Consider the following 26,842-nt stretch of genomic DNA (forward strand, 5'->3'; position numbering starts at 1 on the left):
TAAAACTAATGATGCGCTTTTCTTGCATAATTGGATACATGCGTCTGTCCTCTGATCTATTGTGGGGATGTCAGGTTGTGGATTTTGGGTCACTGCTCTTTAATAATCTAATTCTAGAATATATAACCACTAATCACCTTGTGAACTTTTACCTTTCACTCTTGACCCAAATCCCTTCACCCATGTGATCCTCTGAACTCAATAGTGCACATTAAGCCACCTTTTGCACATCTGTGGCCCCCAGGGTTACGGTCTGTTTGAACCATAATTTTTATTTCTAAAGATGACCCACCTACATGGGACATAAGCAGTTTACTAGTCGGCTTGCAACAATCACCCGACGATAAAACAACTTTCTGACAAGTGTTCATGGAGCGATGCAGGTCATTTATTACCACAGAATTACATGTTAAGACCAATCAATCACACTCATCTGATCGAGCTGCATAAGTTCATGTGCTTTGCTGAGCCACATCTGCAAAGCACTTTAAGCACCTTAGTCAAAAACCTCTGCAGTATGCACAATGTGACAAACCAAGTAAACTTAAGTATGATGCATTTGTTATAGACCGGTCTAACAAAACTATGCCGATTACAACGGTACGTGACATACAAGGACCTTCGTGATAGATGAGTCAGACTGACAAAAGGATGGGGGGGCGGGGGAAGCTGTACATGATACACACTGGCCTCAGTGATGGTCAGCAAGAAGGCACTAGGCACAAGACAGCCATACATTATACCCTTGGGGAGTTCAGAGACTGGCAAATTAGAGAACAGCAGGTAGGGTAAAGCCATATATGATGCCCATGGGCAAGTGGGCATGAGGGAGACTACAACCGCACACGGGCCAGTGGCCACGAGGGAGGCCACTGTTGTACATAAAGCACATGGGCCAGTGGACATGAGGAAGGGTACAGCTGTACATGAGGCATGTTAACTCCAGTGCTATGTGAGTCAGAGTGCCCCCAGACAGGGAAAAGATGCACAGGATACACATGTATGCCAGAGCTGTGCAAGACAAATGGCCAGGAGAACACAACGCTTTGGGACGAAAAAGCTGTAAACAAATAGGCTGTGATCAGGTGACACCAAGCAAAGGCGGTAATGGGTCTGATAGAAAGAAACTGTCCAGAACTAGGCTGTAGGTTAAGGAGTAGATGATATGAATGACTTCACTAAAGGGATGACATATTAACAGTACTAACAGGTTCACCAGACTACGGGTAGTCAGATTTCATATAATGCAGCAAAAATCTATGCAAGTCCTTTCAAGGCATCAATATGGAACTGCAGCGGAGTCTGAGTGGAAAAACAATCTGCTGTATTGATGTCCAGGCAACAAACCGCAGGTTATCGCGAGGTTTAGACTTGAAGAACACAAAAGTCAAAATTTCTTATTTATTCCTGAAATAATAAGTATATTAGAAGCCCAGCGGGAGTAAATCACCGTAAACTAGTCCAAATCACACCAAACCTACTCAGGAAAAATGAACAGATGCATTAAACAACCGCCACTGATGAATCCAGCTCATGAAGATGGTCACTTGACATGCGTGCAGCAGCAAGAAACAGTCCGTCATTCTGTTGACATAACTAGGGGTGGGAACAGAGTTTACCTCTCCAGAACAGGTTGAAAGGGATGAATGTGGTCTAAGATATCAAGGAAGTAAAACATTCCAACACTTATGGATTAGACACAAAGTCCTAAAAAGTAAGTGCCAAATAGACAAGCCACCAATAAAGAGATCAAAGTCACCTTTTAATGAATCACTACTGGAAGCCGGGGACTCCAGCCTAGTCAATTTGAACCTCAAAACCATATAGAAAGTCCAGAAGCTCGCATGTGTCGAATAAATACACAAACTAGATTTTCTTTTTCCACAAAAAAAATATTCAAAAATGAAATTTTTTATATTAGTAAGACGACTGGAGGTTTACAAAATTTGTTTTTATTTCTAAAAGATGAAGCAATATGCTACACGGTTACATATCACTGTCTTTTTGCTCCTAATGCAAGCTTTTGTTTTTTTGCTGCACAGCAGTACATCAACTGAGGCCACCAATCATCCATTCTATATTCTGTTTCCTCAGCTGTGGAAGCTCCCTGAAGTAGGCGAAAGAGATCAACTTTTTGCCTCCAATTTCAAATGCTTTCACATTTACGAAGCACTGCAAATCTTTCGATTCTGTTTTTGTAGGTATATAAAATGTAGTAATCCACTATTATTGGTCAATGTTGTTTCAGGCCTCTGACGGCGAGGTGTCACACACCCCAAGTTTAGAACCAGTGATTCAAGTAATGAGTAAAAGACCACATAAGATCAAATGGTCAGAGACTTCTGCACCACCCTCAAGCATTTAAGAGACAAACATGGGACCACCCCAAAGGGAGGTAGACAGGCCAGTCAAGAGATCACCAATGCTCTTACCACTGCAGTGAGATCGTCTTCAGGAAACAAGGATAGGACGCAAGGAATAGTTTCAACTGGTGAATGAAGATTAACTATCGCACCCATAGTTATAAATAAAAGCCCTGACCAGCATCCAGATAAGTTGTATATATATATATATATATATATACTTGGAAGTGCAAAGCGTGTTTATTCAATGGCTTTCTCGACGCGTTTTGCAGGTGAAACCTGCTTTTTCACACACACACATACATATATACACACTCACACACTATATATATATATATATATCGGTTGGGCCCTTTGTTTTCACTCTATTTTTCTACAACCATTTTAGGATTATTTTTGATATACATGTATCTTATGTTTAGCACTTCTTTTGCATCACATGACTCATATTATTGTTGTTTTTTCTAGCTGATGTGGCAGTTCTCTATTTCCTAACAGTAATGTGGTTATTTTCATTCACGGCACTATGTCTTGATGTTTCTGACACATGTGGTTGATTCAATGTTGTTGGCTCATATCTGCTCCTTCTGGTTCCCCTTTCTTTTTTGGCACTCAACTTAGATTCTAGCACTATGCTATTATACTTGCCAGTTGCTTATTGTGGTGCCTTTATTCGAGCATCAGACTATTTAGAAGTCTGTTTTTGAGCTATTTTTGCCATTATCATTTATTTCAATGTTTGTTTACTACCATGTGTCAGATTTCAGTATTTATACTTATTTACATATTGTTATCAATCGTTTATTTTGCCACTGTCATCTTTCATGTCCGTATTTTACTGTCATGTTTTTGCAATTTTAAAATAGTATTTTGTGCACTATTCTTCTATTTCTTTTGTTTGGGCGTGTTCCCCCAATTAAGCCCCTCCCTGTGTTGTGTATATATACCTTCATTTTTTTCTGAGTGTTTGTATGTGAACAAGCTCCCCTGCGGAGCGAAACGCGTCATTCTGTAATAAACGTTTTTTCCTGCATACTCATTTGAGTTGGATCGTTTGTGAGCTATTCTGGCCGTTTGATGTGGCGTCCTGAGGTCTGCACCCTGCCGTAGCCTGTCGTCCATTGACGGGTTGGGATTTCGTATATATATATATATATATATATATATATATATATATATATATATATATATATATATATATATATATATATATATATATATATATATATATATATATATATATATATATATATATATATATATATATACACACACACACACACACACACACACACGTTGCAAAGACAGACCCATATAAAAACAAAAAACCGTTCTGAAAGATCTCATAATGAGGCCTATGCGTAACATTCCACTGAAATAAGCAAAATCTGCCTTCACGTGATTTGCAAAACGTTTCCACATAACTAAGATGAAACACTTAACGTTGGTGGTTGGGTGGCTTACCATTGGCACCTTTTGTAATTTCTTTAATGGAAAATGGAAGCTAAATTCCAAGAAATCATGGCTGATAAGAATGAACCATAAAAAAACAAAAATAAATGCCCAGGTCTGATCTACTAAAAACAAGTCGTTTTTGATCGGCTTTAACAAAGTAGTCAAATGTATCATAACAGATCATAAATAGGGCTTGATCCTCGACATTTATGACTTTTTTTTTTTACATGCTCTAAAATTGGAGGACAGTATTACTAAGTGGTTTTCCACAAATGACTGGTTCAATCTGCTGGCGCCAGGAAGTAAAAGTGTGAGCGGGCCTAAGAAACCAGTTATGCGCCAGATGTGCAGCTTTAAGAAAGAAAATGATGTTACCTGAACTTAGCCAGTTTCAGTTTCATCAGCAGTGAATTGCTTCCGCTACAAGTAGGAAAGCAAAAGCAGCAAAACACAATGTACAGCACTGGAAGGCCGAGTCCCAGAATTTGCTACCACCCTGGCTAAGCTTTTATTTTTAAATCCATGTTTGACTACATTGTGCCCGTTTCAACATTTAGTTTTAAGTGTTCACTGTCTGTTTTAGGTGCTCACTGTCATTCTCAATATTCGTATTTTATTTTTTCCCTTTCTGGTATCCGATGCATCTCAGCCCTCACTACAAAGAGATGACGTTTGCCTTACAGAGAATATTTGCTGTAGCAGGGGTATCTCACACATGTAGTGACTGTACATAAAAAAACAGTAGTACACTTTACATTTGTTTTTTCACATATTTATTACAAATATTTACAGTTTGAAATACAGGAATACATTGATTTCCATAAAAATGATGACATCTTTTTAGGCAACTGCCAGAAGCAGGATTTAAATCTGTGTCCCTAATTTTCAAGGCCAGTGATGGAGTATCTGCGCACACCTCAATGTGGTGCAGAAGGACCAAAGATCTTTCACTAAGTTTGACGAACAACAGGGTTTTGAATTCTTCCTACCTGCAGAATTGAGATTGGTTTTGTCCTGACACCAGAGGGAAAAAAAAAAATTGTGAGCAAATCTTTCAAACAAAAGGCAAACTAAAAGCTCCAAGAGAATAAGGTTAAGCACCCGGGGGAGATTAAGTAAAGTGGAAATCCTCAAATGTCCAGTTCGGTCGGTCACACCATCCGGTCCTTAGACGTCCATGGCACAAACTAAGATTAGAAGATCTCCATGCCTTCCTTATGGCTAACCCCGTAGGAGACATGACGTACCCTGAGGTGGCCTATAATACTTTCTGTGACTGGATCTCAAATGGCTTGGATACCTTGATTCCTGCAAAATGGATTAAGGGGCGCTCTTCTAACTCCAGCCCGTGGTACAATGACTCGCTGAGAACTCTTAGGAAAGCCTGTAAGAAAGCGGAGGGTGAATGGAGGAAGGATCATACGGGAGAGAAAAAAATAATGTATCTTTCCCAAATCAAGCTTTATCACAAATCTATCTGCTCTGCACGTGCGGCCTTCTATGCAAAGGAAATAAAACTAAGTGCCAATCCTACGAAATGCATTTTTTAAATCTTGAAAGATCTGAAGAGTACGAAAGCGGCCATGCCTAGTATAGTATCCACACAGCAATGCGAAGAGCTTGCGACCTTCTTTGTGGAAAAGGTTCAAAAGATTTATGAATCTTTTCCACATTCGGCTGCTGATTCCATTCTCTTGTCCATTAGTGACGAGATTGGTCCTACCTTAGCAGCAATCCCGGAGATATCTGAAGACGAATTTACCAGACTGAGTGGTAGAATTAAATCTGGCTCTCCCTCCGATCCCTTGAGGCCGTCTCAATTTATTGAATCACTCACGCTCTTTCGGCAGCCCCTGTGCCAGATACTCAACTCTTCTTTCTCCACGGCTACCGTGCCAGATGCCTGAAAACAGGCCTGGGTGTCACCTATCATCAAGAAGCCCACGTTAGACCCTACAAAACCTGAGAATTTCAGACCCATATCTCTTCTCGCTTGGGTGGCCAAAATTGCAGAAGCCCACGTCAATAACGCCTTATCTCAATTTCTGAGCTCTAATAATATTCTGGACCCTTCCCAAAACGGATTTCGACCGGGCCACAGCACGGAAACGGCCCTGTTAGCTACCACTGAACATCTCCGAGCTACCCTCGATGCTGGCCAAAGTGCAGCACTGATTTTGTTAGACCTTATCGCTGCCTTTGACACGGTGTCACATGGTATTCTGCTCCATCGCTTAGAGACAGTTGGGGTTACCGGAACAGCTTTAGAATGGTTTAGGTCATTCTTAACAGAGCGCTCTTTCCGTGTGTCCGCCCCCCCCGTTCCTCTCCCAATCCCATTCCATCGGACAGGGGGTTCCACAGGGCTCAGCTTTGAGCCCGTCGCTGTTTAATCTGTATGTACAGCCATTGGCTACAGTCGCAAAACAGTGGGACCTTAGGATGGTATCCTATGCTGACGACACACAGCTTGTTGCCATCTTAGCTGAGGGGCCATCCACAACGGCCACTAGATTCAGAGACGGGATGACGACGGTGGCTCCGTGGATGGCTAATAACTGTCTGCAATTAAATGCTAGCAAAACCGAGGTTTTGCTGGTGGGTAAGAATGCTGCTCTTTGGAACAAACATTGGTGGCCATCGCTCCTCTGAGTTATGCCCAAACCTAAGATAGTAGTAAAGAACCTCGGGGTCTGGATGGATTCTACTCTTAGTTTTTAGACCCATACAAAGAGGATTGCTGCTACCTGTGTTGACCTGCTAAGGGGTCTTAAACCTCTCTTGAAATTCTTTGACTCAGCGGTACGGCATCTAATTGTGCAAACTACCATATTATCTCGCCTGGACTATGCTAGTTCCCTGCTCCTAGGGGCAAACAAAGCAGAGATATGGCGGCTGCAACGAGTACAAAACTCTGCAGCTAGAATTTTGGTAGGTCTTCCCCGCTCATGCCACGTGGGAGCCATTATTCAAGGGCTGCATTGGCTTCCGATAGAGAAGCGGATCCAGTTCAAAGTTTTATGTTTATCCTTTAAGATCTTAAAATCTGCCAGTCCGGCGCTTCTGGGTGACTTCCTGACCCCGTATGTTCCTCCTCGACAACTGCGCTCGCTGGGACAACACCTGGTGAATGTCCCGCGGGTTAAGCTCTGCCAGCAGGAGGGCGCTCGTTTCGCTATCTGGCCACCAAATTATGGAACTTCCTGCCTGTTCAGATGCGTGGGATGGAGGACCTGCTTAATACCTGCTTAATTTCAGGAAAGCTATTAAAACCTTTCTTTTCCCTTCAGTTTAGTCTTGTAGGTTTGTGACGTCTGTGACGACCTTGCGGCTGTGTGTGCTACTTTAGATCTTACAGCGCCGCGACTCCCCTTTGCTGGGGCAGCTGTGCGCTATAGAAAATACCTAACATAACAACATAACATAACATCCTTCTTTATAAGATAAGTTCATTTCTGCTCCTAGTACCATCAAACATTCCTAGACCTGGAGATATGTGTTGCCAATTCCCATTTATTATCTACACCTGGTTCCTGGCCTGGAAATACATCCGCATGTCCAAGAACTCAAACAAAATACATAATTTTCCATCTGAGAAAAGGGCTCAACCAGCAGTTAGCTAATATATTTAAACAAAGGTAGTGTCAGCCAGAAGGGCGATAAACAGCCCAGCCTTGAGACAGTGGCTTACAAATGAGAAATATCTCCAGCACGAGGCTAGTTAACCAGACTAGAACACTGTAGGAAAGAATGAGAAATATCTCTAGCATGAAACCAGATAACCAGACTAGTACCCTGCGGGACCGCGTGATCAATAGCTCTAGTATGTGACCAGCTAACCAGACTAGTACCCTGTAGAACAGATTGATTAATATCTTTAGCAAGAGGCCAGTTAACCAGACTAGTACTCTGTAGGACAGCGTGAGAATTATCTCTAGTATGAGACCAGCTACCCAGACTAATATCCTGTATGACCACGTGAGAAATCTCTCTAGCATGGAGCCAGTTAACCAGACTAGTACCCGCTTGAGAAATATCGTAAGACCGCTTGAGAAATATCTCTAGCATGAGGCCAGTTTACAGACTAGTACCTTTCAGGACCGATGGAAAAATATCTCCACCAGTTAACCAAACTAGTGCTCTGTAGGACAGACTGATTAATATCTCTAGCACGTGGCCAGTTAACCAGACTAGTATTCCATAGGACAGCGTGAGAAACATCTCTAGCATGAAGCCAGTTAACAGACTAGTACTCTGTAGGAGCGCGTACAAAATATCTCCAGCATGAGGCAAGTTAACCAGACTAGTATCCAGTAGGACAGCATGAGAAATCTCTCAAGCTTGGAGCCTGTTAATCAGACTAGTACCCTATAGGATTGTGTGAGAAATATCTCTAGCATGAGGCCAGATAACTAGACTAGTACCCTGAAGGACCGCGTGAGAAATATCTCAAGCGTGGAGCCAGTTAACCAGACTAGTACCCTGTAGGACAGAGTGAGGAATACCTCTAGCATGAGGCTAGTTACCAGACTAGTACCCCGTAGGACAGGGCAAGAAATATCTCTAGCATGAGCTCAGTTAACCAGACCAGTACCCTGTAGGACCGCGTGAGAAATCTCTCTAGCATGTGGCTAGTTACCAGACTAGTACCCTGTAGGACTGCATAATAAATGTCTCTAGCATGAGGCCAGTTAACCAGACTAGCACCCTGTATGACACATTGATAAATATCTCTAGCATGTGACCAGCTAACCAGACTAGTACTCTGCAGTACAGATTGATTAATATCTCTAGCGTGAGGCCAGTTAACCAGACTAGTACCCTGTAGGACAGATTGCTAAATATCTCTAGCGTGAGGTCAGTTAACCAGACTAGTACCCTGTAGGACAGACTGATAAATATCACTAGCGTGAGGCCAGTTAACCAGATTAGTACCCTGTAGGACCGCTGTCACAAGCTACTGTGTTTAAGATCTCTGTAACAGGAGATTGTAGGTAACCGGATATATAGTTCTGCTTTTTGACAGCATAGCATACACCGTTTCTGTGAACTGAGGGATAAGTTTAGTAACCTTAACCTGATCCTGTGAAGTCTGTGTGACAGCTATGCTTTTAAATATCTGAGCTTAGAAGATTCTCTAAAGTGAGATATAGCTCTGCTGTCGAATAATTAGTCTGTAGGATTCCTGTAACCAGAAGATAGTTCTACTGCTCGCGACCTGGACACGTGAGATAAATACCCACAACCACAGCTTTACTGGCAGTGGTCTGAGCCTGTAAGACTTCTGTGACTTGGAGGGTAGCTCCGCTGTCAGACCAGAGCTTGTAAGATCCGTGTAGCCAAAGAGGTAGCTTTGCTCTCCACAGCCTGACTCAGTGTGCTTACCTCACATGTGGGAAATGGAAGTCTGAACCTCTACAATCTCTGGTATGACCATAAGAAATCTCTATCCTGAGCAGTTGTAGCACAAATCTATATAAACAACTGATTTCTCTGCTGTCAAAATATATATGGACATGCTAAGCAATTGCTCTATTTCTAATATTGATACAGAGATGTCTGTGTTGACATCAACTGGCTACGGAACGTTTAAAATTTCTCTTACATTTATGAAATATAGTTAACATTAATCTGCCAATCAGATCATTAACTGCAAAGTGGGGTAAAGGGGAGTGTGATGAATGCCCTTTCTGCATAGACCGAAATGAAACAGTACCCCATGTTCCCATAGCTTGCCCTGCATACTCTACTCCTCGGCGTGCATGGCTAAGTCCGATAGCTAAATCACATGGCCTTAGAAACTGTGCAGAGGCATTGAGAGTACTTTGTTACGATCCTGCACCACCAATTGCCATGGCAATGGCTAAATATCTAAGCTGGTCATGGAGTATACGTATGAGCCACATTGGTGGAATCCAAAGCTGAGTAACACCTAAACTCCCCTGATTACAATAACAGTTTCAATTAATTACCTTTGTATTACATTCTGATTCTTTTAAATACCTTTTAATCTAATGGATTAAATGTCCTTTCCTCTTTTTATTATATTTATACTGCATATTTTAATGTTTTGTAATTCATGGTTTTTAACGCACTTGTTCTATTATATATGTATGTGCTTTAAGACTTAATTGTCGTAATAAAGCTTTTGAATTTGAGTTAACATTAAATATGATCAAACCAGTTGACATATGACCTGCAATTTACTGAAGTTTAAGAGTAGTTCTTAAAAATCTTCTATATAAGAACCTGTCATTGGACAAACCTACAATTCGCAGCCCGCAGGAGGGCCAACAGATCCATGCAGAAGTTTATGGAAAGGGAGGCCTGGGGTTCATTAGACATGCATTCCTACAAGATAAAACTGAAGGGGATGACGAGCGAGATGGGGTGCACTTGACCGGGTTGGGTATGTATGTGCTCCTTCTGGACATACACTAGGCTCTAACAGTGGCAGGTTGCAAGTAGCATAATGGGTGGGGGGGCTCTGTCATCGACGGGGGCCTCCTCCAGAGCTGTGGCGGAGTACAGGGCGATCTGGAAGCAGACGGACAGTAAGGGTACCTCTGCGGCAGAAGGGTACAGTAAGGGTACCTCTGCCTGGCACAGTAAGGGTGCCTGAGCCAAGGACCTGGAGCCGAAGGAGGTTCCGGGAAACCGCGACGGCGCCCCGTTAGTCCTTTGGGCGGTCGGGTGGCCTGAACCGACCGGGGGTGTGCCCCACCGCTCCGCCCTGACAGGGGCGGCGGGAGTATAACGAAATGGTAATGTGCTGCACCGTCAGAGCATCGTCTCGCCGTGCAAGATGGCTCCTTAGGCACGCGGGACAGCGAGGGGCTGCCTGCTTTGGATCGCCTGTAAGATGACCCACCATAACGTCATACCTCTGTTGTATGAAATAAACCTGCAGCAGTTCTTTCCCACAAATATGTCTCCTGAGTTTCCTTTTGGGAAGTGTAAGTGTGTAATTGTCAAGCGGGGGAGCACATGGCGGTGTGGGCACTATGCCGCTGACCGCGCGACCCGCAGGGGAGCATGGGCGGGGCAGCGCCCTAGTCCCACACGACTGGCGAGCGGAGCATCCTATTGCGCCCCTCCCTGCGCCCACCTCCCTATCACAAGCCAATGGGGAGGGCTCACCTGGGAGGAGGGGCGCCCCTCTGGTATTTAGCGCTGCAGCGCCATTGCTCGGCCTCTCTCTCCCTGCCGGATTCTCCCTCGGCTCTGCACTGTTCCCACCCTGATCCCTGACCCAGCAGCAGAGCGACGGTGCGAAATGTTAAATGTTATAATGGTCTAGTTTTGTGTTGCAGGCGGAGTCACAGGGCGATCTGGAAGCAGACGGACAGTAAGGGTACCTCTGCGGCAGAAGGGTACAGTAAGGGTACCTCTGCCTGGCACAGTAAGGGTGCCTGAGCCAAGGACCTGGAGCCGAAGGAGGTTCCGGGAAACCGCGACGGCGCCCCGTTAGTCCTTCGGGCGGTCGGGGGGCCTGAACCGACCGGGGGTGTGCCCCACCGCTCCGCCCTGACAGGGGGGGCTGGAGTATAACGAAATGGTAATGTGCTGCACCGCCAGAGCATCGTCTCGCCGTGCAAGATGGCTCCTTAGGCACGCGGGACAGCGAGGGGCTGCCTGCTTTGGATCGCCTGTAAGATGACCCACCATAACGTCATACCTGTGTTGTATGAAATAAACCTGCAGCAGTTCTTTCCCACAAATATGTCTCCTGAGTTTCCTTTTGGGAAGTGTAAGTGTGTAATTGTCAAGCGGGGGAGCACATGGCGGTGTGGGCACTATGATCAAACCTGTTGACATATGACCTGCAATTTACTGAAGTTTAAGAGTAGTTCTTAAAAATCTTCTATATAAGAACCTGTCATTGGACAAACCTACAATTCTTTCCACAGAATCCTCACAGGGAAAGATGTAGTGGAGAGAGGCCATTTCTACCACCCTATAGGCTTCGGGGTTCCAAATGAGAAGATCCAACATGTGGTATGTCCATATATACAAACCTCCTTCAGAAGGATGCAGTCTGGACAAGGAAGAGGAAGAAAAAGAAGGGTTTGATGAGGGGTTCGGGAGGTAGTCTGGACATCGGCTTCCTCATGTCCAAGTAGCCATTGGAAGCGCTCGGTGAGGTTGGATGTTTGAAAGCTGTAGAACCCTCCAGCCACGCCTCTCCACTCCAGCACTCACTGGAGCCTACAGCAGGCCTTGGTATTGTGGAATACAAAAGGACCACTCAGTGCCTGACAACTTCAGAATCCATCATGGATGCCCCATTCCCCTCTGTGTGGTCCGCTCCTCCCTCGAGCAGGGTCATCATCTAACGCAATCTAAGACATACCAGGTCTTTGATTTCCTACTGAAGATTCACCATTTTTTCTAGGCGCATACACCAGGGGTCTACCACATCTGTCTGCATGTAAAGCCATCTAGAAGGTAATCCTTATACATACTCCGGGAACCACTTTCTTGGTGGGCGAATTTGACCTTTGATGGAGAGAAGAACCAGTAATCTGGGCCACTGGAATTATGCGGCAGGAAGGGCCAAATTATACGGCAGGGTTGACTAAATTATGCGGCAGGAAAAGGCAAATCCTGCGGCATAATGCAGCACGTTTTGTGATATTATTTCATTATTTTGTCATTTTTACACTTGTCAACACTGTCTGGGCATAGGTTGCACCTCATTGGGACCAGTTTTAACACCTAAATATAGCAATAAGAAACAGAAAGGTGACCAGTCAACCTTTGCAAAGATCTGAGTGGTAGCATGTTTCTGAGTTTTTAGTAACTTTTTTTTGTTTCTAGCTCAAACGGTTGAGCTAGAAACAAAAAAAAGTTTTTGTTAAAATGTGCAGATTATGCAGCGGATAATGGATTTTGTCAAATGCAGAAAATCCATAATTATGCGGAAAAACCGCCATGGCCACACAATCACATCATTCCAATGGCCCTGCCGGTAATGAAATCCCCACATGCTAGTCCTTCTGGCTGTGCATTGTCACCATAAGGCCAGAGCAAAAAATGTCCAGCAATATGGTCAGGGTGAGCACAGCAACTTTTTATGTCCAACATCTAATGGACTTTCAAATCAGGAGGATGCTACTTCTAAAATGGATGCTACTCACACACGAGGGTCCACTGAGGCCTCACTGAGCACACACCTTCCTGTGGCAAAATGCATCATTAACACGCCTGCGCTGCCCCTCGCCCACAAGCGCCCACCGCCCATAATTGGAAGGAAGGTACTGAGTGTGCAAAAAAATGACATGGTTTTAGCACAACTAGATCTGAACATACACAACCACCTATCTTTCTCTGCACAAGATTAACACACATTTTTAAAAAGCCAAAGTTTTGACAACTTTTTGGCCAGTTCTCCACTTTTTTGGTCACTGGTGGTAACATCTGAGCAGCCAGAGTACATCATGGTCCCTCTCCTGGAATGTGGGGCGGAGCTTAGTAAGAGCACCTGTGGATTTCTTTATATTAGTCTAATTTCACAGCCGGTCACGTAAGGTCATCAAATGACCTGTGGTGACAACACACGGCCCAGGGTGCTGAAAGTGTGTTTAGTGTATATCCGGTGTTTCCTGCACCGGCCTGTTTATTGTCTTTGTGTCACCCCTTCGTGCCCAGAGCCCTCTCATCAGACATACCTGGCCCTCTTTACACCCACCCCCTATGTGTCTCAGATCACACATGGCTCGGACAGAAAGTTATCATGGCTCTTTCAATAATGCCTTTTCTGATGGGGTGTGGCCGGATGGAACCCTCAGACACCACATACCACGCCTGGTTCCAGTGACCGCTCGTACAATGAATGAATGAATGAATGAATGAATGAAGGGAATCTTGTATGGCGCAACTTAGCCCAAGGGTATCAAGGCGCCTAAGCAGGTCCAATAATATATAGTTACCGATGAAGTACTCCACAGATACGCTTCAGAAAAAAAGCCAGGTTTTCAACGCTTGCATCTTTTGTTGCTAAACGCCCAGTGCTTAATTTGAACAATTCGGTGCAGGGGTCGAAAACTTCTACAATTGAACCAAGTGCAGGGACCCACAGTATTTCCAGGAGCTTGCGGCTGCCGAATCCTGGGATTTGGAATTATTATGGCTGCCTCGCCTTGATGACACCCCATACACTGGGGGCCCACTAAAGTTATGTGGCAGGGGAGGACCGAACTATGCAGCGGCGCTGACTAAATTATGCAGCAAGAAAAGGCAAATTATGAGGTATAATGCAAACATTTTGTGACGGTATTAGCTCATGTGTGCGTCATTTTTGCACACATTAACACTGTCTGAGCAAATCTTTCACATCATTACTACCAGTTTGACACTATACAAACAAGTTAGAAAGGTGACACGTCAACCTTTTCGAAGGGCTATCCACTGTGCGCAAAACATGTCGCTGCGTTTTTAGTAACGTTTGATCTGTTTAAGCTAGAAACAATTTTTGGGGGTTAAAACCTCCAGATTATGCAGATGATGGATTATCTGGAAAATGCAACAAATCCATAATTATGCGGAAAGCTCCACAGCCGCACCATTCCAGTGGCCATAACCATGCCATTTTTCCCTTTCAACGACATTTCCGGTCTCACACTCATAACTCCCCCATGATCAGAGCAAGTTCCATGGATGTTTGTACCATCCACGTCCCTACCAGTCCGCAAATGAGCTTTGGTGCCTTGTCACGAATATTAAGCGCTATATAAATACACCTACATACATTAGATAATACGACACTTGATGCAAGCCTGTGTTTGCATGCATTTGGATTACTGAAAAGATGGCCGGGGAGTGTTCCATTGTATGTAACCACTGACATCTAGTGGCAGAAAATGGAAATGCAAATAAAGTCGCCATGGCGAAGCATTCTCCTGAGATAGAATAAGCACTGGCTGTACACGGTCAAAGACAAGCATAAAGTCAACGAGTAATAGAGGAAACTGCAGCATCGTGATCTAGTGTTCTTTAAAGAGGTGAGTCTTCAACTCTTTCTTAAACCGAAGTAGAGCTGGGGCAGTCCTTATGGATGTTGTTCCAGATCCTGGGTGCAAAGATGGAAAAGTTCTGCTGCCTTGTTTTTTCTTTTTTACCCCTCTTAGTCTGCAGTCCGATAGTGACCTGACCGTGGATGAGCCGAAAACAACCAGAGATGGTGAGACTGTCTGCGAAGAAGCAGGTGCTGGTCGGGCTGGCTTTGTAAACGATGCTGCTGGATTGAAAGATGGTGTGGACTGGAGGGGAAAGCCAATGGAGATCCATAAGGATAGTGAGTCGTGTGCGCAGTTTTCAATGTCACTGCTACACCAGGATGTCTTTCACTGTCTTTATGAGATGAATGAGATACTAAACAAGGTTTTGGCAGAAGCAAGCACAGCTAGTATTGTCTGGAAGTCCACATGCTCATACACAGGTCTCTGAAGATCATATCTTGTGGTCTGGCTACTGGGTTCACCAACCATCAATCACCTGACAAGGCTGCCAGATCACACTGTCAAGTAGGACATCATGTAAGCAGTTTTGGGTGACCATTTAATGTATCATTAGACTCTGGGGGTTTATTGCTATCTCTTTGAAAGAATGCAAAGCCTTCCCTGGACATAGCAGGTCATCTGGTTCACCTCTGGAGATTTGCCCTGCTCATTTGCTAAAAGATATTAGATCAGCATTGGTTTTCCAGTACTATGGAGATCATGAACATGTCCTCGAGAACAAGGGCTGTTCATGGCAAGTTTAGGAAAACCATAGTTCACTCGCTTCCTGACAAACTGCGACTAAATACCAAAGATCCAGCTAACCTTTGACCCATACTCCTGTTGACTTATTTGGCAAAGATACTAGATAGAGTTGTCATGGCTCAACTTCAACTTTATGAAGAAGATGACATCTTCAATGAGGATCAGGTTAGATTCCGACCAGGTCACTTCGAGCCGGTGGCAACCACAGTGGCAGGTGACTAATGGATGATGCTGGACAGAGGTTACCCGCAGACGGCTGTTTTATTAGAGCTCATGTGGGAGGAGGGCATTATCAATCTCTCATTGCAACAAGTTGTAATGTTATGTTATAAGGAACTTATCAAGCGCTCGTTCCCCAACGGCTTGTTGGCGCTGAGTCAGGATCACCGCTTCAGAAGTAGAGATGTGGAGAAGTGTGGCTCACTGGTTAGAGGAGGCAGACCCTGAAGCAGAGGTCAGACCCGGGACCAGGGTTCAATTCCCGACACAGCAGGGTCTTGAGCTCAATTGTCCACAGACTCGATAATTCTCGCTTCGGTGCCTACTCGAATCACGGGTTCACACTCTGCAACTCTGGGCACTAGCTTGCTTAACCTCCACTATGGCCCCCAGCGGCGGGATGCCTGGCTTTCACCTTGGGGATGCCCAGTACGGGTTATCTCACAGGGAAAAAGACAGGACGGGTTCCCAAAGCAAGCGCCTTGTGACCTTGCGGTGATAAGGCGCTATATAAGAACCTTTGACATTGACATTGACATGGTCTCAATCAAATGGTGCAATAGCTCTTGGGACCTCTGCTCCCAGATGAGAAGTGCAACTCTTCCCGACAGTACAACATGGATACTGGAGCCGAGAGGCTTTGATCCTCAGAGTCCCCACAAGTTCTGGGCACTGCTTTCATGGGCTTTGCCCACCAGAAAACGATGCAACAGGCTTTTTGGTACCACAGCACTGCTACGAGGCAGGTTCATCCTTGTTGTGTTTACTCAGACCACTTGGGTAGCATCAGAGATGGTAAACTTCACAGTACAGTGCAGAGTACAAGAGAAGAACAGATGTATTGCCTGCCCTGCAGACCAATCAGCTAGGTTTTAAAACATATGTGATTGCCTACAGGCTGCTCAACAATATATACATCAATACTTAAAGTGGTGTGTGTTTAGCGGTTGTGGATCAGATTTTTTGTCAAATGCTGATGAAACCAGTCAGGAACAAGAGAGCTAGCTTGTGAAACAGCTCAGCTAGTTAATCTGCTAACTGAAGATAAGAGCATGGTTTCAATCGGACTCATTTGATAAAGGTCAGTAAAGTGAGTATCAATAAATGGAGTAATCATCTGTGACGTGTCTGATTGAGTACGCGAGCGCTGTATAAAAGACTGGTTATGACAAGGACCAGACTATACATTTCCAGAAATTCGGCTCTTTAGGACACCAGAACTGTGTGCAACAAGGGAGACAGAGACTTGATGTAAGAACGCAAACCGTGTGAGAGAAAATTAATGGCAATAGAAACTCATAAATGTATTAACCATGGCTTTTGAGAAGAGGTGTGGCACCGTGGCTAGTGCGACTGACACTGGGGATCACGGTTTGATCCCCGGCAGGGGTCTGCCCAGCACCATGCGACTCTGGGCAATAGCTCACTTAATCTTCCCAACGGCTCCCAGCGCCGGGATACCCCAATGGGGTGAGCCACGCTATACAAGTACTGGATTTAAATTTTTTTATTAGATGCTGGTGATCCAAATACATTTTTCATAGAGTATTACACAAGCTGTAGACACATGCGTAAGAGGAGGGAAGCATCTGCCCTAGAGGAACATCTGTATCATAGCAAGCAACTAGCTAACCCCAAAGAAATAGCCTTGCCAAAGGTGGGAAGCAGCTGCCCATAAGACAGAGAACACTCAGGGAAAGATCGCCAACAGCTGGGAAGGAGTTCCCCAAAAGACAGACAACTCACAGCTGAGAAACAACTGTAAGCGGTGACTGTCCACAACTCATACGCAGATGTCCTACACAGATCACAGTAGAAGATTGAAGGCAACATTATTTTAAGGCCATCTTTGTCACAGCTGGGAAGCGACTACCAACCCGGGATAGCTGCGTCACAGCTCTGAAGCAGCTGCACTGTGGGGAGAGCTGTGTCACAGCTGAAAAGTGGCTGCTTTAAGGAACAGTTCTGTAACAGCTTGAAGGCAGCTGTCTTTTATAGAGATATACTGCTGGGTCTTAGGTGGGCAGCTTCTGCCTTACAGTGTCAAAGCCTCAAAACACAAGCCTTGCACAGCTAGGTGTGTGGCTGCTGTGTGTCAGCTATCCTGCAAGGAGTGAAACAGCTACTGTGCAAACAACCAGCTTAAGGGGGGAGCTGTGTCACAGCTGGGAAGCCGGCTCCAAGGAAGGAAAGCCTAGTTTGCAACGTCCACTACATCTACATTTCACCCTTTAAAAAAACTTGGCATAAAAAACAGAAATTATGGCAGTAGTTTACATATTTTATTTTTTTGAGTTTTATATAGCTCAAACTTGACCCGAGGGCATCAGAGCGCTTTACAAAGTTAAGAGTTCATGCAGATAACATTTGCACGTAATATACAAGTGGAAATAAATAGTACGCCTACAGCAAAATAATATCCTGTTGAGGGTGGAGTAGATGGTCGATACTGTTTGGAGGTAGCGATGGTCGGTTATTACAGAGGTTGGAGGAATAAGTCAACAGTTGTTTCCAGAGGCGGTAATGTTGGGGGCTCTTTGATGGTTGGGGACGAGGGGAGTGTACCTGAGCAGGTCTATTATTCTGGGAAGGTGGGTTCAGGTATTTGTTGTGAATAAATAGTTTGACGTTTTTTTGAAGTGTAGTAGTGATTGATTGGCACGTACATCTTGTGGCAGAGCATTCCAAGTTCTGGGCACATTCACAGAGAAGGAACAGGCGAGTGGCTTTTCTTTCTTAAATTTGGGCGGAATCAGGAGTAGAATGTTTGAGTTTTGCAGAGGTCTCTGTTGCTCAGCGTTGATTGTTTGTGCAGTAGTATGGTTTTCCAATGTAGAAAGCTTTGTGGGTTATGCAATCCATTTTGAATATGCTTCTCGCTTCGAATTGGTAGCCAGATCAGTTTCTTAAGTGTGTGAGTGATGTGATCATATAGTCTCTCCCCAGGGAGAAGTTTAGCAGCTGTGTTGTGTGTGGATTAGGTGTTTTTTTGCAGTATCAATAATTGTTACATTACCTTAGTCCAGCATGGAGAGGACTAGGGAATTGCACTACGGTCTTTACGTCTTCAAGGGGGATGAAGGGTTTGATTTCTTTTAGGGGTTTCAGCGTGTAGAAGGCACTTTTTGCTGAGCCATTGATTTGGTCTTTCCTGCTCAAGTTTTTGTCAAGAGTAATCTCTAGTGATTTAACAGAGTTAGAGATATATAGTTTAGAGTGTAATGCATTTAGATTGCAAAGTAATTTGTGGATACGATGGAATATTCCTTTTTGCAAGATGAGGAGTTTTGTTTTGTTGGGGTTAAGCTTTAAGTGGTTGTTGCTCAGCCAGGATTATACCATGGAGAGAGTGCTGTTTAGGTGCTGGATGTCTTTAGATGATGAGATTTTGATGTAGAGTTGGGTGTCATCTGCATAGAGATAATAGGCAATTATGGCATGTTTCAAGATCATGCAACAGGTTCTTGGAGAACTCCTTATGGGACTGATACTGCTGGGGAGGGGGAATTGTTGAATTTGATTCGTTGAAATTGTTGGTTGAGGTATGAGGCAAACCACTGAAGGATGGTACCTTTGATGCCTGCACGCTGTGTGAGCGTGTTTAGGAGAATGTTGTGATTGACTGTATCAAAGGCCGATGAGAGGTCCAGGAGGTTTAGGAGACACGTTTCACCATCACCTAGAGCTCTGTGTAAGCCATCAATGATTTTCAGGATTGTAGTTTCTGTACTAAAGCCTTTCCGGGACCCAGATTGGAAGGTGCCACATAGGTTGAATTTTTCAATGCAGTTAAGTTGTGCGAGCATACATTTTTCAATAGTTTAAGAAGTTAGTTAGAGTCTGGAGTTCTTAAGGTCATTCTGGTCAGCTTCTGGCTTTTTGATAAGGGGGTGACTTGGCAGAGTTTAAGGGAGGCCGGCATAGAGCCGCTGTATAAGGAGTTCAAGATTTAGTCCATGTTGGGGAGAAGATGTGTCAGATTTTTGACAAGAGAGGAGGGAAGAGGTTCAGAGGTGCGATGTCGGCTTCATGCATGAAAGTATTTCACAAACTTCTTCAGAGATATTTTCAAACATGGCCCAGTTTTGATTGTTTTTAGTTGTAAGTAAATGCGGTTTGTGTTCTGGCTCACTGAGTGGGTGAATTTGGGGGGACCACCATTGGTGTGACGAGGGGGAGCCATTTTTGGTGGAGGGGCCACCTCCGGCATGGGAAGCATTGGTGGGAGGACCAAAGAGATTTTGATTTACATTATTTTCTCTGAGAAGAATTTGGAAGACCCATGTCCTCATCATATCTTCAACAAAGGCGACCATCATCGCACCCCACCTCCGGAACATCATTAACAGCTCCTTCACGTCAGCCACCTTCCCTGGAAGCTGGAAACTTGCAGAAATCAACGCCCTTCTGAAGAAACCAACAGCGGACCCCAAAGAACTCAAGAACTTTAGCCTCATCTCTCATCTTCCCTTCCCGGCTAAAGTCATTGAGAAGACCATCAATAAACAGCTGACTACATTCCTCGAAGCAAACAACTCGCTCGACCCATCCCAGTCTGGATTCCGAGCCAACCACAGCACCGAGACCGCCCTCATCGCAGCCACCGATGACATCAGGACCTTGATGGACAACGGAGAGACAGCCGCCCTCATCCTCTTGGACCTCTCGGCAGCCTTTGATACCGTCTGCCACCGCACCCTAATAACCCGCATCTACAACTCTGGGATCCAAGGAAAGGCCCTGGACTGGATCACATCGTTCCTCTCCGACAGAACCCAGAGAGTCCACCTCCCTCCCTTCTGCTCCGAGGCCACCAAGATCATTTGCGGCGTACCCCAGGGCTCCTCACTCAGCCCGACCATCTTCAATATCTACATGAGCCCCCTCGCCACCATCGCACGCAAACACAACATCAACATCAACATCATCTCCTACGCCGACGACACCCAACTGATACTCTCCCTCACCAAAGACCCTCTCACCTCCAAAGTCAACTTCTAGGAAGGAATGAAAGATGTTGCAGAATGGATGAAGCACAGGCGTCTGAAGCTCAACTCGGACAAGACGGAGGTCCTCATCCTCGGACAATCCCCATCCGCCTGGGATGACTCCTGGTGCCCACGACGCTGGGCACCGCACCGACACCCACGGACCACGCTCGCAACCGGGGATTCATCCTGGACCCCTCCCTCACGATGACCAAGCAAGTCAACACAGTCTCGTCCTCATGCTTCAACACCTTGCGCATGCTCCGGAAGATCTTCCGGTGGATCCCCACCGAAACCAGAAAGACGGTCACCCAGGCCCTCGTCACAAGCTGAATGGACTACGGGAACGCCCTCTACGCAGGAACCACAGCCAAACTTCAGAAACTGCTTCAGCGCATACAGAACGCCTCCCTCCGCACGACTCATCCTCGACATCCCTCGCCGCAACCACATATACGCCCACCTGAGAAACCTGCACTGGCTCCCCGTCAGCAAGAGGATCACGTTCAGGCTGCTCACCCACGCACACATAGCACTCCACAACATGGGCCCCGAATACCTCAACAACCGCCTCTCGTTCCACACCCCCACACGCCAGCTCCGCTCCACCAGCCTCGCCCTCGCCACCGTCCCACGGATTCGCAGAGCCCCCACCGGAGGAAGATCGTTCTCCTACCTGGCAGCCAAGACATGGAACTCCCTCCCCGCACACCTACGACTAACCCAGGCCCATCTCACCTTCAGGAGACACCTCAAGACCTGGCTATTCGAGCAGTAGCTGCACCCCCTCCCCCCCCCCCCCCTTCAGCGCCTTGATACCCTCACGGGTAAGTAGCGCGCTCTACAAAAGTATTGATTGATTGATTGATTAAAGGCTCTTCACAGCGATTAGCCGAGACATCAATTGAATGTTGTGGGAAAGAGCAGGTTTGCTGTTTGACAATGTTGAAGAGGTCTTTAGGTCTGTTTCTGGAGTGGTAAAGTTGGGTTCGGAAGAAAGAGGATTTCTCTCTGAAGATATGTTTTTTAATATTTTAAGCATTCATCTCTGAGGAGAGAGGTGGATCAACAAGAGATTTTTTATTTTTGTTTCTTATAGCGCAAGCTAGACCCGAGGAGATCAGGTATCAGAGCGCTTTACATGAGCACCAGTTTTGTTAAAGACGGACACATTCACTTTTGTTAGGCACGGTTAGATTAAGTGATTTGCCCAGAATCACAGGATGTTGAGCGTCGTTGCCAAGACTCGGACCCGGTTCCCCAGCTTCAAGGTGGACCGCTCTAGCCATAAGGCTACATCCTCTAATCTCTTTCAGGTTCGTTCAGCTAGCCTAAGATATAGTCATTCCTTATTAAAGTCTTTAATGAACCAGGATCTTGAAGGGATACTTCTTTATTTCTAGAGCTTAAAAGGGTGCGACAGTGTCAAAAAGTTCTGTCATTTTTGTGATATAGTCGGAGGTGAGGTCATCAACTGAAGTAAGGTGAGGTGGAGGTGGAGGTAGAATGTGGAAACTGATTAGTGATTCTAACTGTGTTTGGGGATTTGGTGCATATTCCTTGCCCTGTGCTTAGGACGATTAGTTTGAGTGGGGAGCTTACGTTGGTTGACATTGAGATCAAATCGAATTAGGTGGTGGTCAGTACAGTTGGTGGTTAGAATGGAATGGAGGGGTATGGTATTATGGTTGGCAATCAGGGCTTTAAGTGGGACGGGTCTCACCGGTGCTGAGCACCGGCTGTTTTTTAAAGGGGGCCTCAAAACGAGTCTCGATTTGGCCATGTTTTGTGCCCTGGCACAGACGGTCTGTTCTTTTCTGGCCTGCCGTGACAGCAGGCACATCGATGTGCGCTGCTCACACTGCTCACTTCTCACTAGTGGAGAAATTACGGCATGCCATCATGCCAGGTGAGGTTTGTAGGGGAAGGGAAATCATTTAAAAGAGTCATTTTCTCTATGGATTTCCCTTCTATTTTTGAAACTCAGGAGCAGCAACATTGTTGTGGTGTCACCAGGGCTTGAAGTGGAAGCTTTTATAATATTATATACAAGCCATAATTGCTGCTTATTTATCTTATGCAGCTAACGACCATTGACAAATCCAATAGTCCTGACTTGTTGTAGGTATGATGTTACTTGTTTTATTATAAATCCATAGCCAATGACAGAAACAGCAAAATACAAGTTGGGCGGCACACTATGCTAAGCACAGATTTTTAGCTTACATGCTTTAAGCCACACCCTTAATTACATTGGCCACGCCCCTTTGTGGCCCCCCGCGCCGAGTTTTTTCATCCAATCTTAAAGCCCTGATAGCAATGATTGTCGCAAGGATACAGCCGTTATTTTGAGTTTACTTTTTGCAGCGTTGAGTGATTTTGTTTCAAGAAGGGTGGATAAGGCTTGAACTGTTTTATCATTTGTATCGTTCAAATGCAGGTTTAGGTCTCTTAGTAAAATGTCAGTGGAGTCCTTGAGGGAGTTTAGGTCTGTTAAATCCTTGAAGAATTGTAGTTTTTCACCCGGTGAGTGATAGATGGTGTAGAATTTGACTGGGTTAGAACCTTTGGAGGAGAAATGGACTCCAAAATATTCAAGGAAAGCATATTCAGCTGTGTGCGAAGGGTGTTAGGCACAGATTGTTTTTGCGTACGATAGCTAGTCCACCACCAATACGATTCTTCCAGTCGCAGCAAATGATTGAGAAACCCAGTGGGGTAAGGAGATCGATAATGGGGACGAGTGGTCATTTAGCCACATTCCAGTCAGAAAACAAATGTTGATTTTATGTAGTAGGCTAGTTCCTGCTTTTTGGGTGGCATGCTTGACTGCTGACCAACAGTTTAATAGCATGCAATTAAGTGTGGGAGATGTTCTCGGTTCAGATTGAGTAAGCTGGATGGTAGTGAGTTGGGCAGGCGGCCTGGGTGGGCGATTAGAAGTGGGGGATCCTACTAGTCCCAAGGATAAGCAGAACCTGGGGGTGGCAGTGTTGACGGGGAGCATTGGAGTATGCGTTTCAGAGCATTTCCGACTTCAAGCTGCATCATTCCATTTGTGTTGTGTCTAGGTTTGAGGTGGTAATGATGGTAGGAGATAGTTGTCCAGGTGGTAGGGCAGGAGGAATCAGAGTCCAAGTTAATGACAAGATCAGTGTTTGCCATAGTTGAGTGAATACCAAGTGAGTTGAAGTAGATCTTTATGTCCGTATGTAATGAGGTGACATCTTCCAGTATAGTGTTGATTTTGAGTTTCAGACTGGTGATCAAGGAGATCAGTGGAGACATGGTTGGCTCTGTGGTAGATATTTGGGCAGAATGGAGGTCATCGAAAGCTAGAGTGGGGGCTAAGGTTGGATCGTTCATTTTCTGGCAAAGGATTACCGACGGGACATTCACTGACACAAAAACAGCAGTGGATCTTTGGGCATTAGCTCTCCTGGAAGAGTACATATAAGTGGTGTTATTTCTTCTACCCCTTGACTTACAACAGTCATTTATTCTACTGTACTCCTATGCGTTGTTGCAAAATAAAGACCAAAATCCAAGACCGGCAGCAGAGCTAGCCCATGGATTATTTTCACGTAATATGCAATCTCATTCACATCTATTCTAACATTTCCATAAGTTTAGGAACTTTTTATAATTCCACAAGTCTGCAGTGTACCCACCACACAAGAAACCAAAGCTCCTAAAATGTAGATTACAAATGCTTACATTTTGTCAGTCCTGCAGATCAAGGCTGAATTAATCATGTTCAGGTACCGAAAAGTACATCATGGTCATTTCTAAAAAAAATTTTTTTTTAGAAAGGCCAGCAAGCTAGTTGGCTTTCAGGTAAACAGATGTCAACACAAACTTCACACCAGTCTTCAAGCCCTATAGTGCTTCCCCACTATATCAATTACAGATCAGCATGAATCATGCCTGGGATCTCCCCCATACCACTTCCAAGCGTGTCCTCAAGACTCGGGGCCTTTGACATTCTAGAATTAGTCCATTTGAAATTTGACATTTTTATCCAAAGTATACTTATTAAAAATAAAAGAAAGTGAGACAAAGAAACCTAGAGATATTCCAACACGAAAGCACTCAAAATCTATGCCATAACTGTAAAAAGTTTATATGTTACAGATATTTCAATGAAGAGTTGCTTTGTCTTGTCTGTTATCCCACATCACCTGACAATTATAACTAATTTGAAGTATCAACTCACGTCTTAACTTATTTAATTTATTATAAATTATGTAACCACTTCTGGTGCAAAGGCTAAACAAGAGAAAATAAACACAAATGGTTTGGCCCACTTCCGATTGGAAGGATGACTGGAGACAGGGTCTTGTGTTGTGCGCATGTCCGTGTGGTGCTCCAGTGTTTTTGCGTGAGAGTGCTGGTAGCAGGGGTTGTATGAAGGAAGAACGCTGGGAAATACTCTACATGCCTTTACCACGCATTTTTTACACCACTTTTCTTTATATAAACAATGTATTTGTGGGGGAGACCCCTGAATTTACCTTAAATGCATGGTAAAGGCATACGTTGTAAAAGCATATGCGCTCTAATAATATGCGTGGTAAAAAATGCCTGGACTGGAGTCCTAGGATGCTTGATTCAGGTCCAGGAAAGACACGGCTTGGCAGTTCGGGCTGGACTGTTCCCATGAGGCACAGGGTCAAGACTGATTTGCATATGGCCATGTCTGAACTGGGGTGGCTTGGTGGGCAAAATAACAATGGATTAAACCCAGATCTGTGACTGGGGGTGAATGTTTTGCCATTGTGCAACATTCCGTCCATCATCTTGTGTGTTTTGCTGTTCACCCTATGTGGGAAGGGTATGCCCAGACGTGGTTCCCGTGCTCACTACGCCACTGGAGTCAAGCTATCCTGGCTGAAGATGGCTGATAGCCAGAAACCGGTCCTAGGATGTTTGATTCCGGTCCAGGGAAGACATGGCTTGGCAGTTCGGGCTGGACTGTTCCCATGAGGCACAGGGTCAAGACTGATTTGCATATGGCCATGTCTGAACTGGGGTGGCTTGGTGAGCAAAATAACGATGGATTAAACACAGATCTGTGACTGGGGGTGAATGTTTGCCATTGTGCAACATTCTGTCCATCATCTTGTGTGTTTTGCTGTTCATAAATATCTTTGAGGCAGGAATCTCTGTGCTCCTTTAAACCTCTTGGTGGTAAAATTCACATGCAATTGTCCAAGAACTGAGCAACCTAACCTTCCTATACATTGCTACTGGTTGAACTATACCAATACTTCTTTCGTAAGTGCAAAACTCTTCGCCATCCTCTCATTTAACAAGGGTGGACTTCCCAATGGCCCTGTACTCGCAACTTGGGTGTCAACTTTCGCATTCCTCACTGGGCCTCTTGGACACAGACCCTGCTTCAAACTAGCTACTGTAGTAGAAAATCTTAACTCTTCTGATTTGAATAAATAAAGAGGTTAGAACTCCTAAATTCACAATCAATCAGCACTGTTCCCATCCTCGGCCACACCTCGCTCTCTTTAGGGGACCATCAGGCTATCCGCACACTACTCCAGTGTATGTTGTGCAAGCAACACACTGGGAGCAACTTGGTGTGTACTCTGGTGAAACCACATTCATGGCCAAGATACCTGGTCTTAAAACCAAAGCCCACTCAATCAAAAACAGAGCAGTGATAACTCTTTAAGAGTACAGATCAGTAAATAATTTTACAAAATGGAAAACTTAACTTTGATATGCTTCATGAACTGAACTCTTACTTAAAGGACACAACGTATTGTATTAGGTAATTCATCAACAAATGAGTCCTTGTTGTGACTACAAATGTGTTGAACAGTTTTCATTCAAGCCTCAAAGCTCATTGCAATCAGGTAAGCAATGCAATGCATTGTTACACCATAGCATCAAAACTGCCCGGCAACTATGTAGCAACCAACACAAAACAGACATAACACAATACAAGCATCCGACACAGCATATGCAGCTGGGGATAACTAGGTTCATACCAGGAGTAACCATTAAGAAAGGACAGGACAAGACAAAAGAACTT

The 26,842-nt window shown here is 44.8% G+C and overlaps 1 protein-coding gene across 1 annotated transcript in view; it reads right to left on the minus strand.

The window, feature by feature from the left end:
* The window catches only part of FMN1 (formin 1), a 259,418-nt gene that overhangs the window by 132,442 nt on the left and 100,134 nt on the right, over positions 1 to 26,842 (minus strand). The gene's annotated exons all lie outside the window — the stretch shown is intronic.

This window comes from Lissotriton helveticus, chromosome 9 (assembly GCF_964261635.1).
Source record: "Lissotriton helveticus chromosome 9, aLisHel1.1, whole genome shotgun sequence".
NCBI lineage: Eukaryota > Metazoa > Chordata > Amphibia > Caudata > Salamandridae > Lissotriton > Lissotriton helveticus.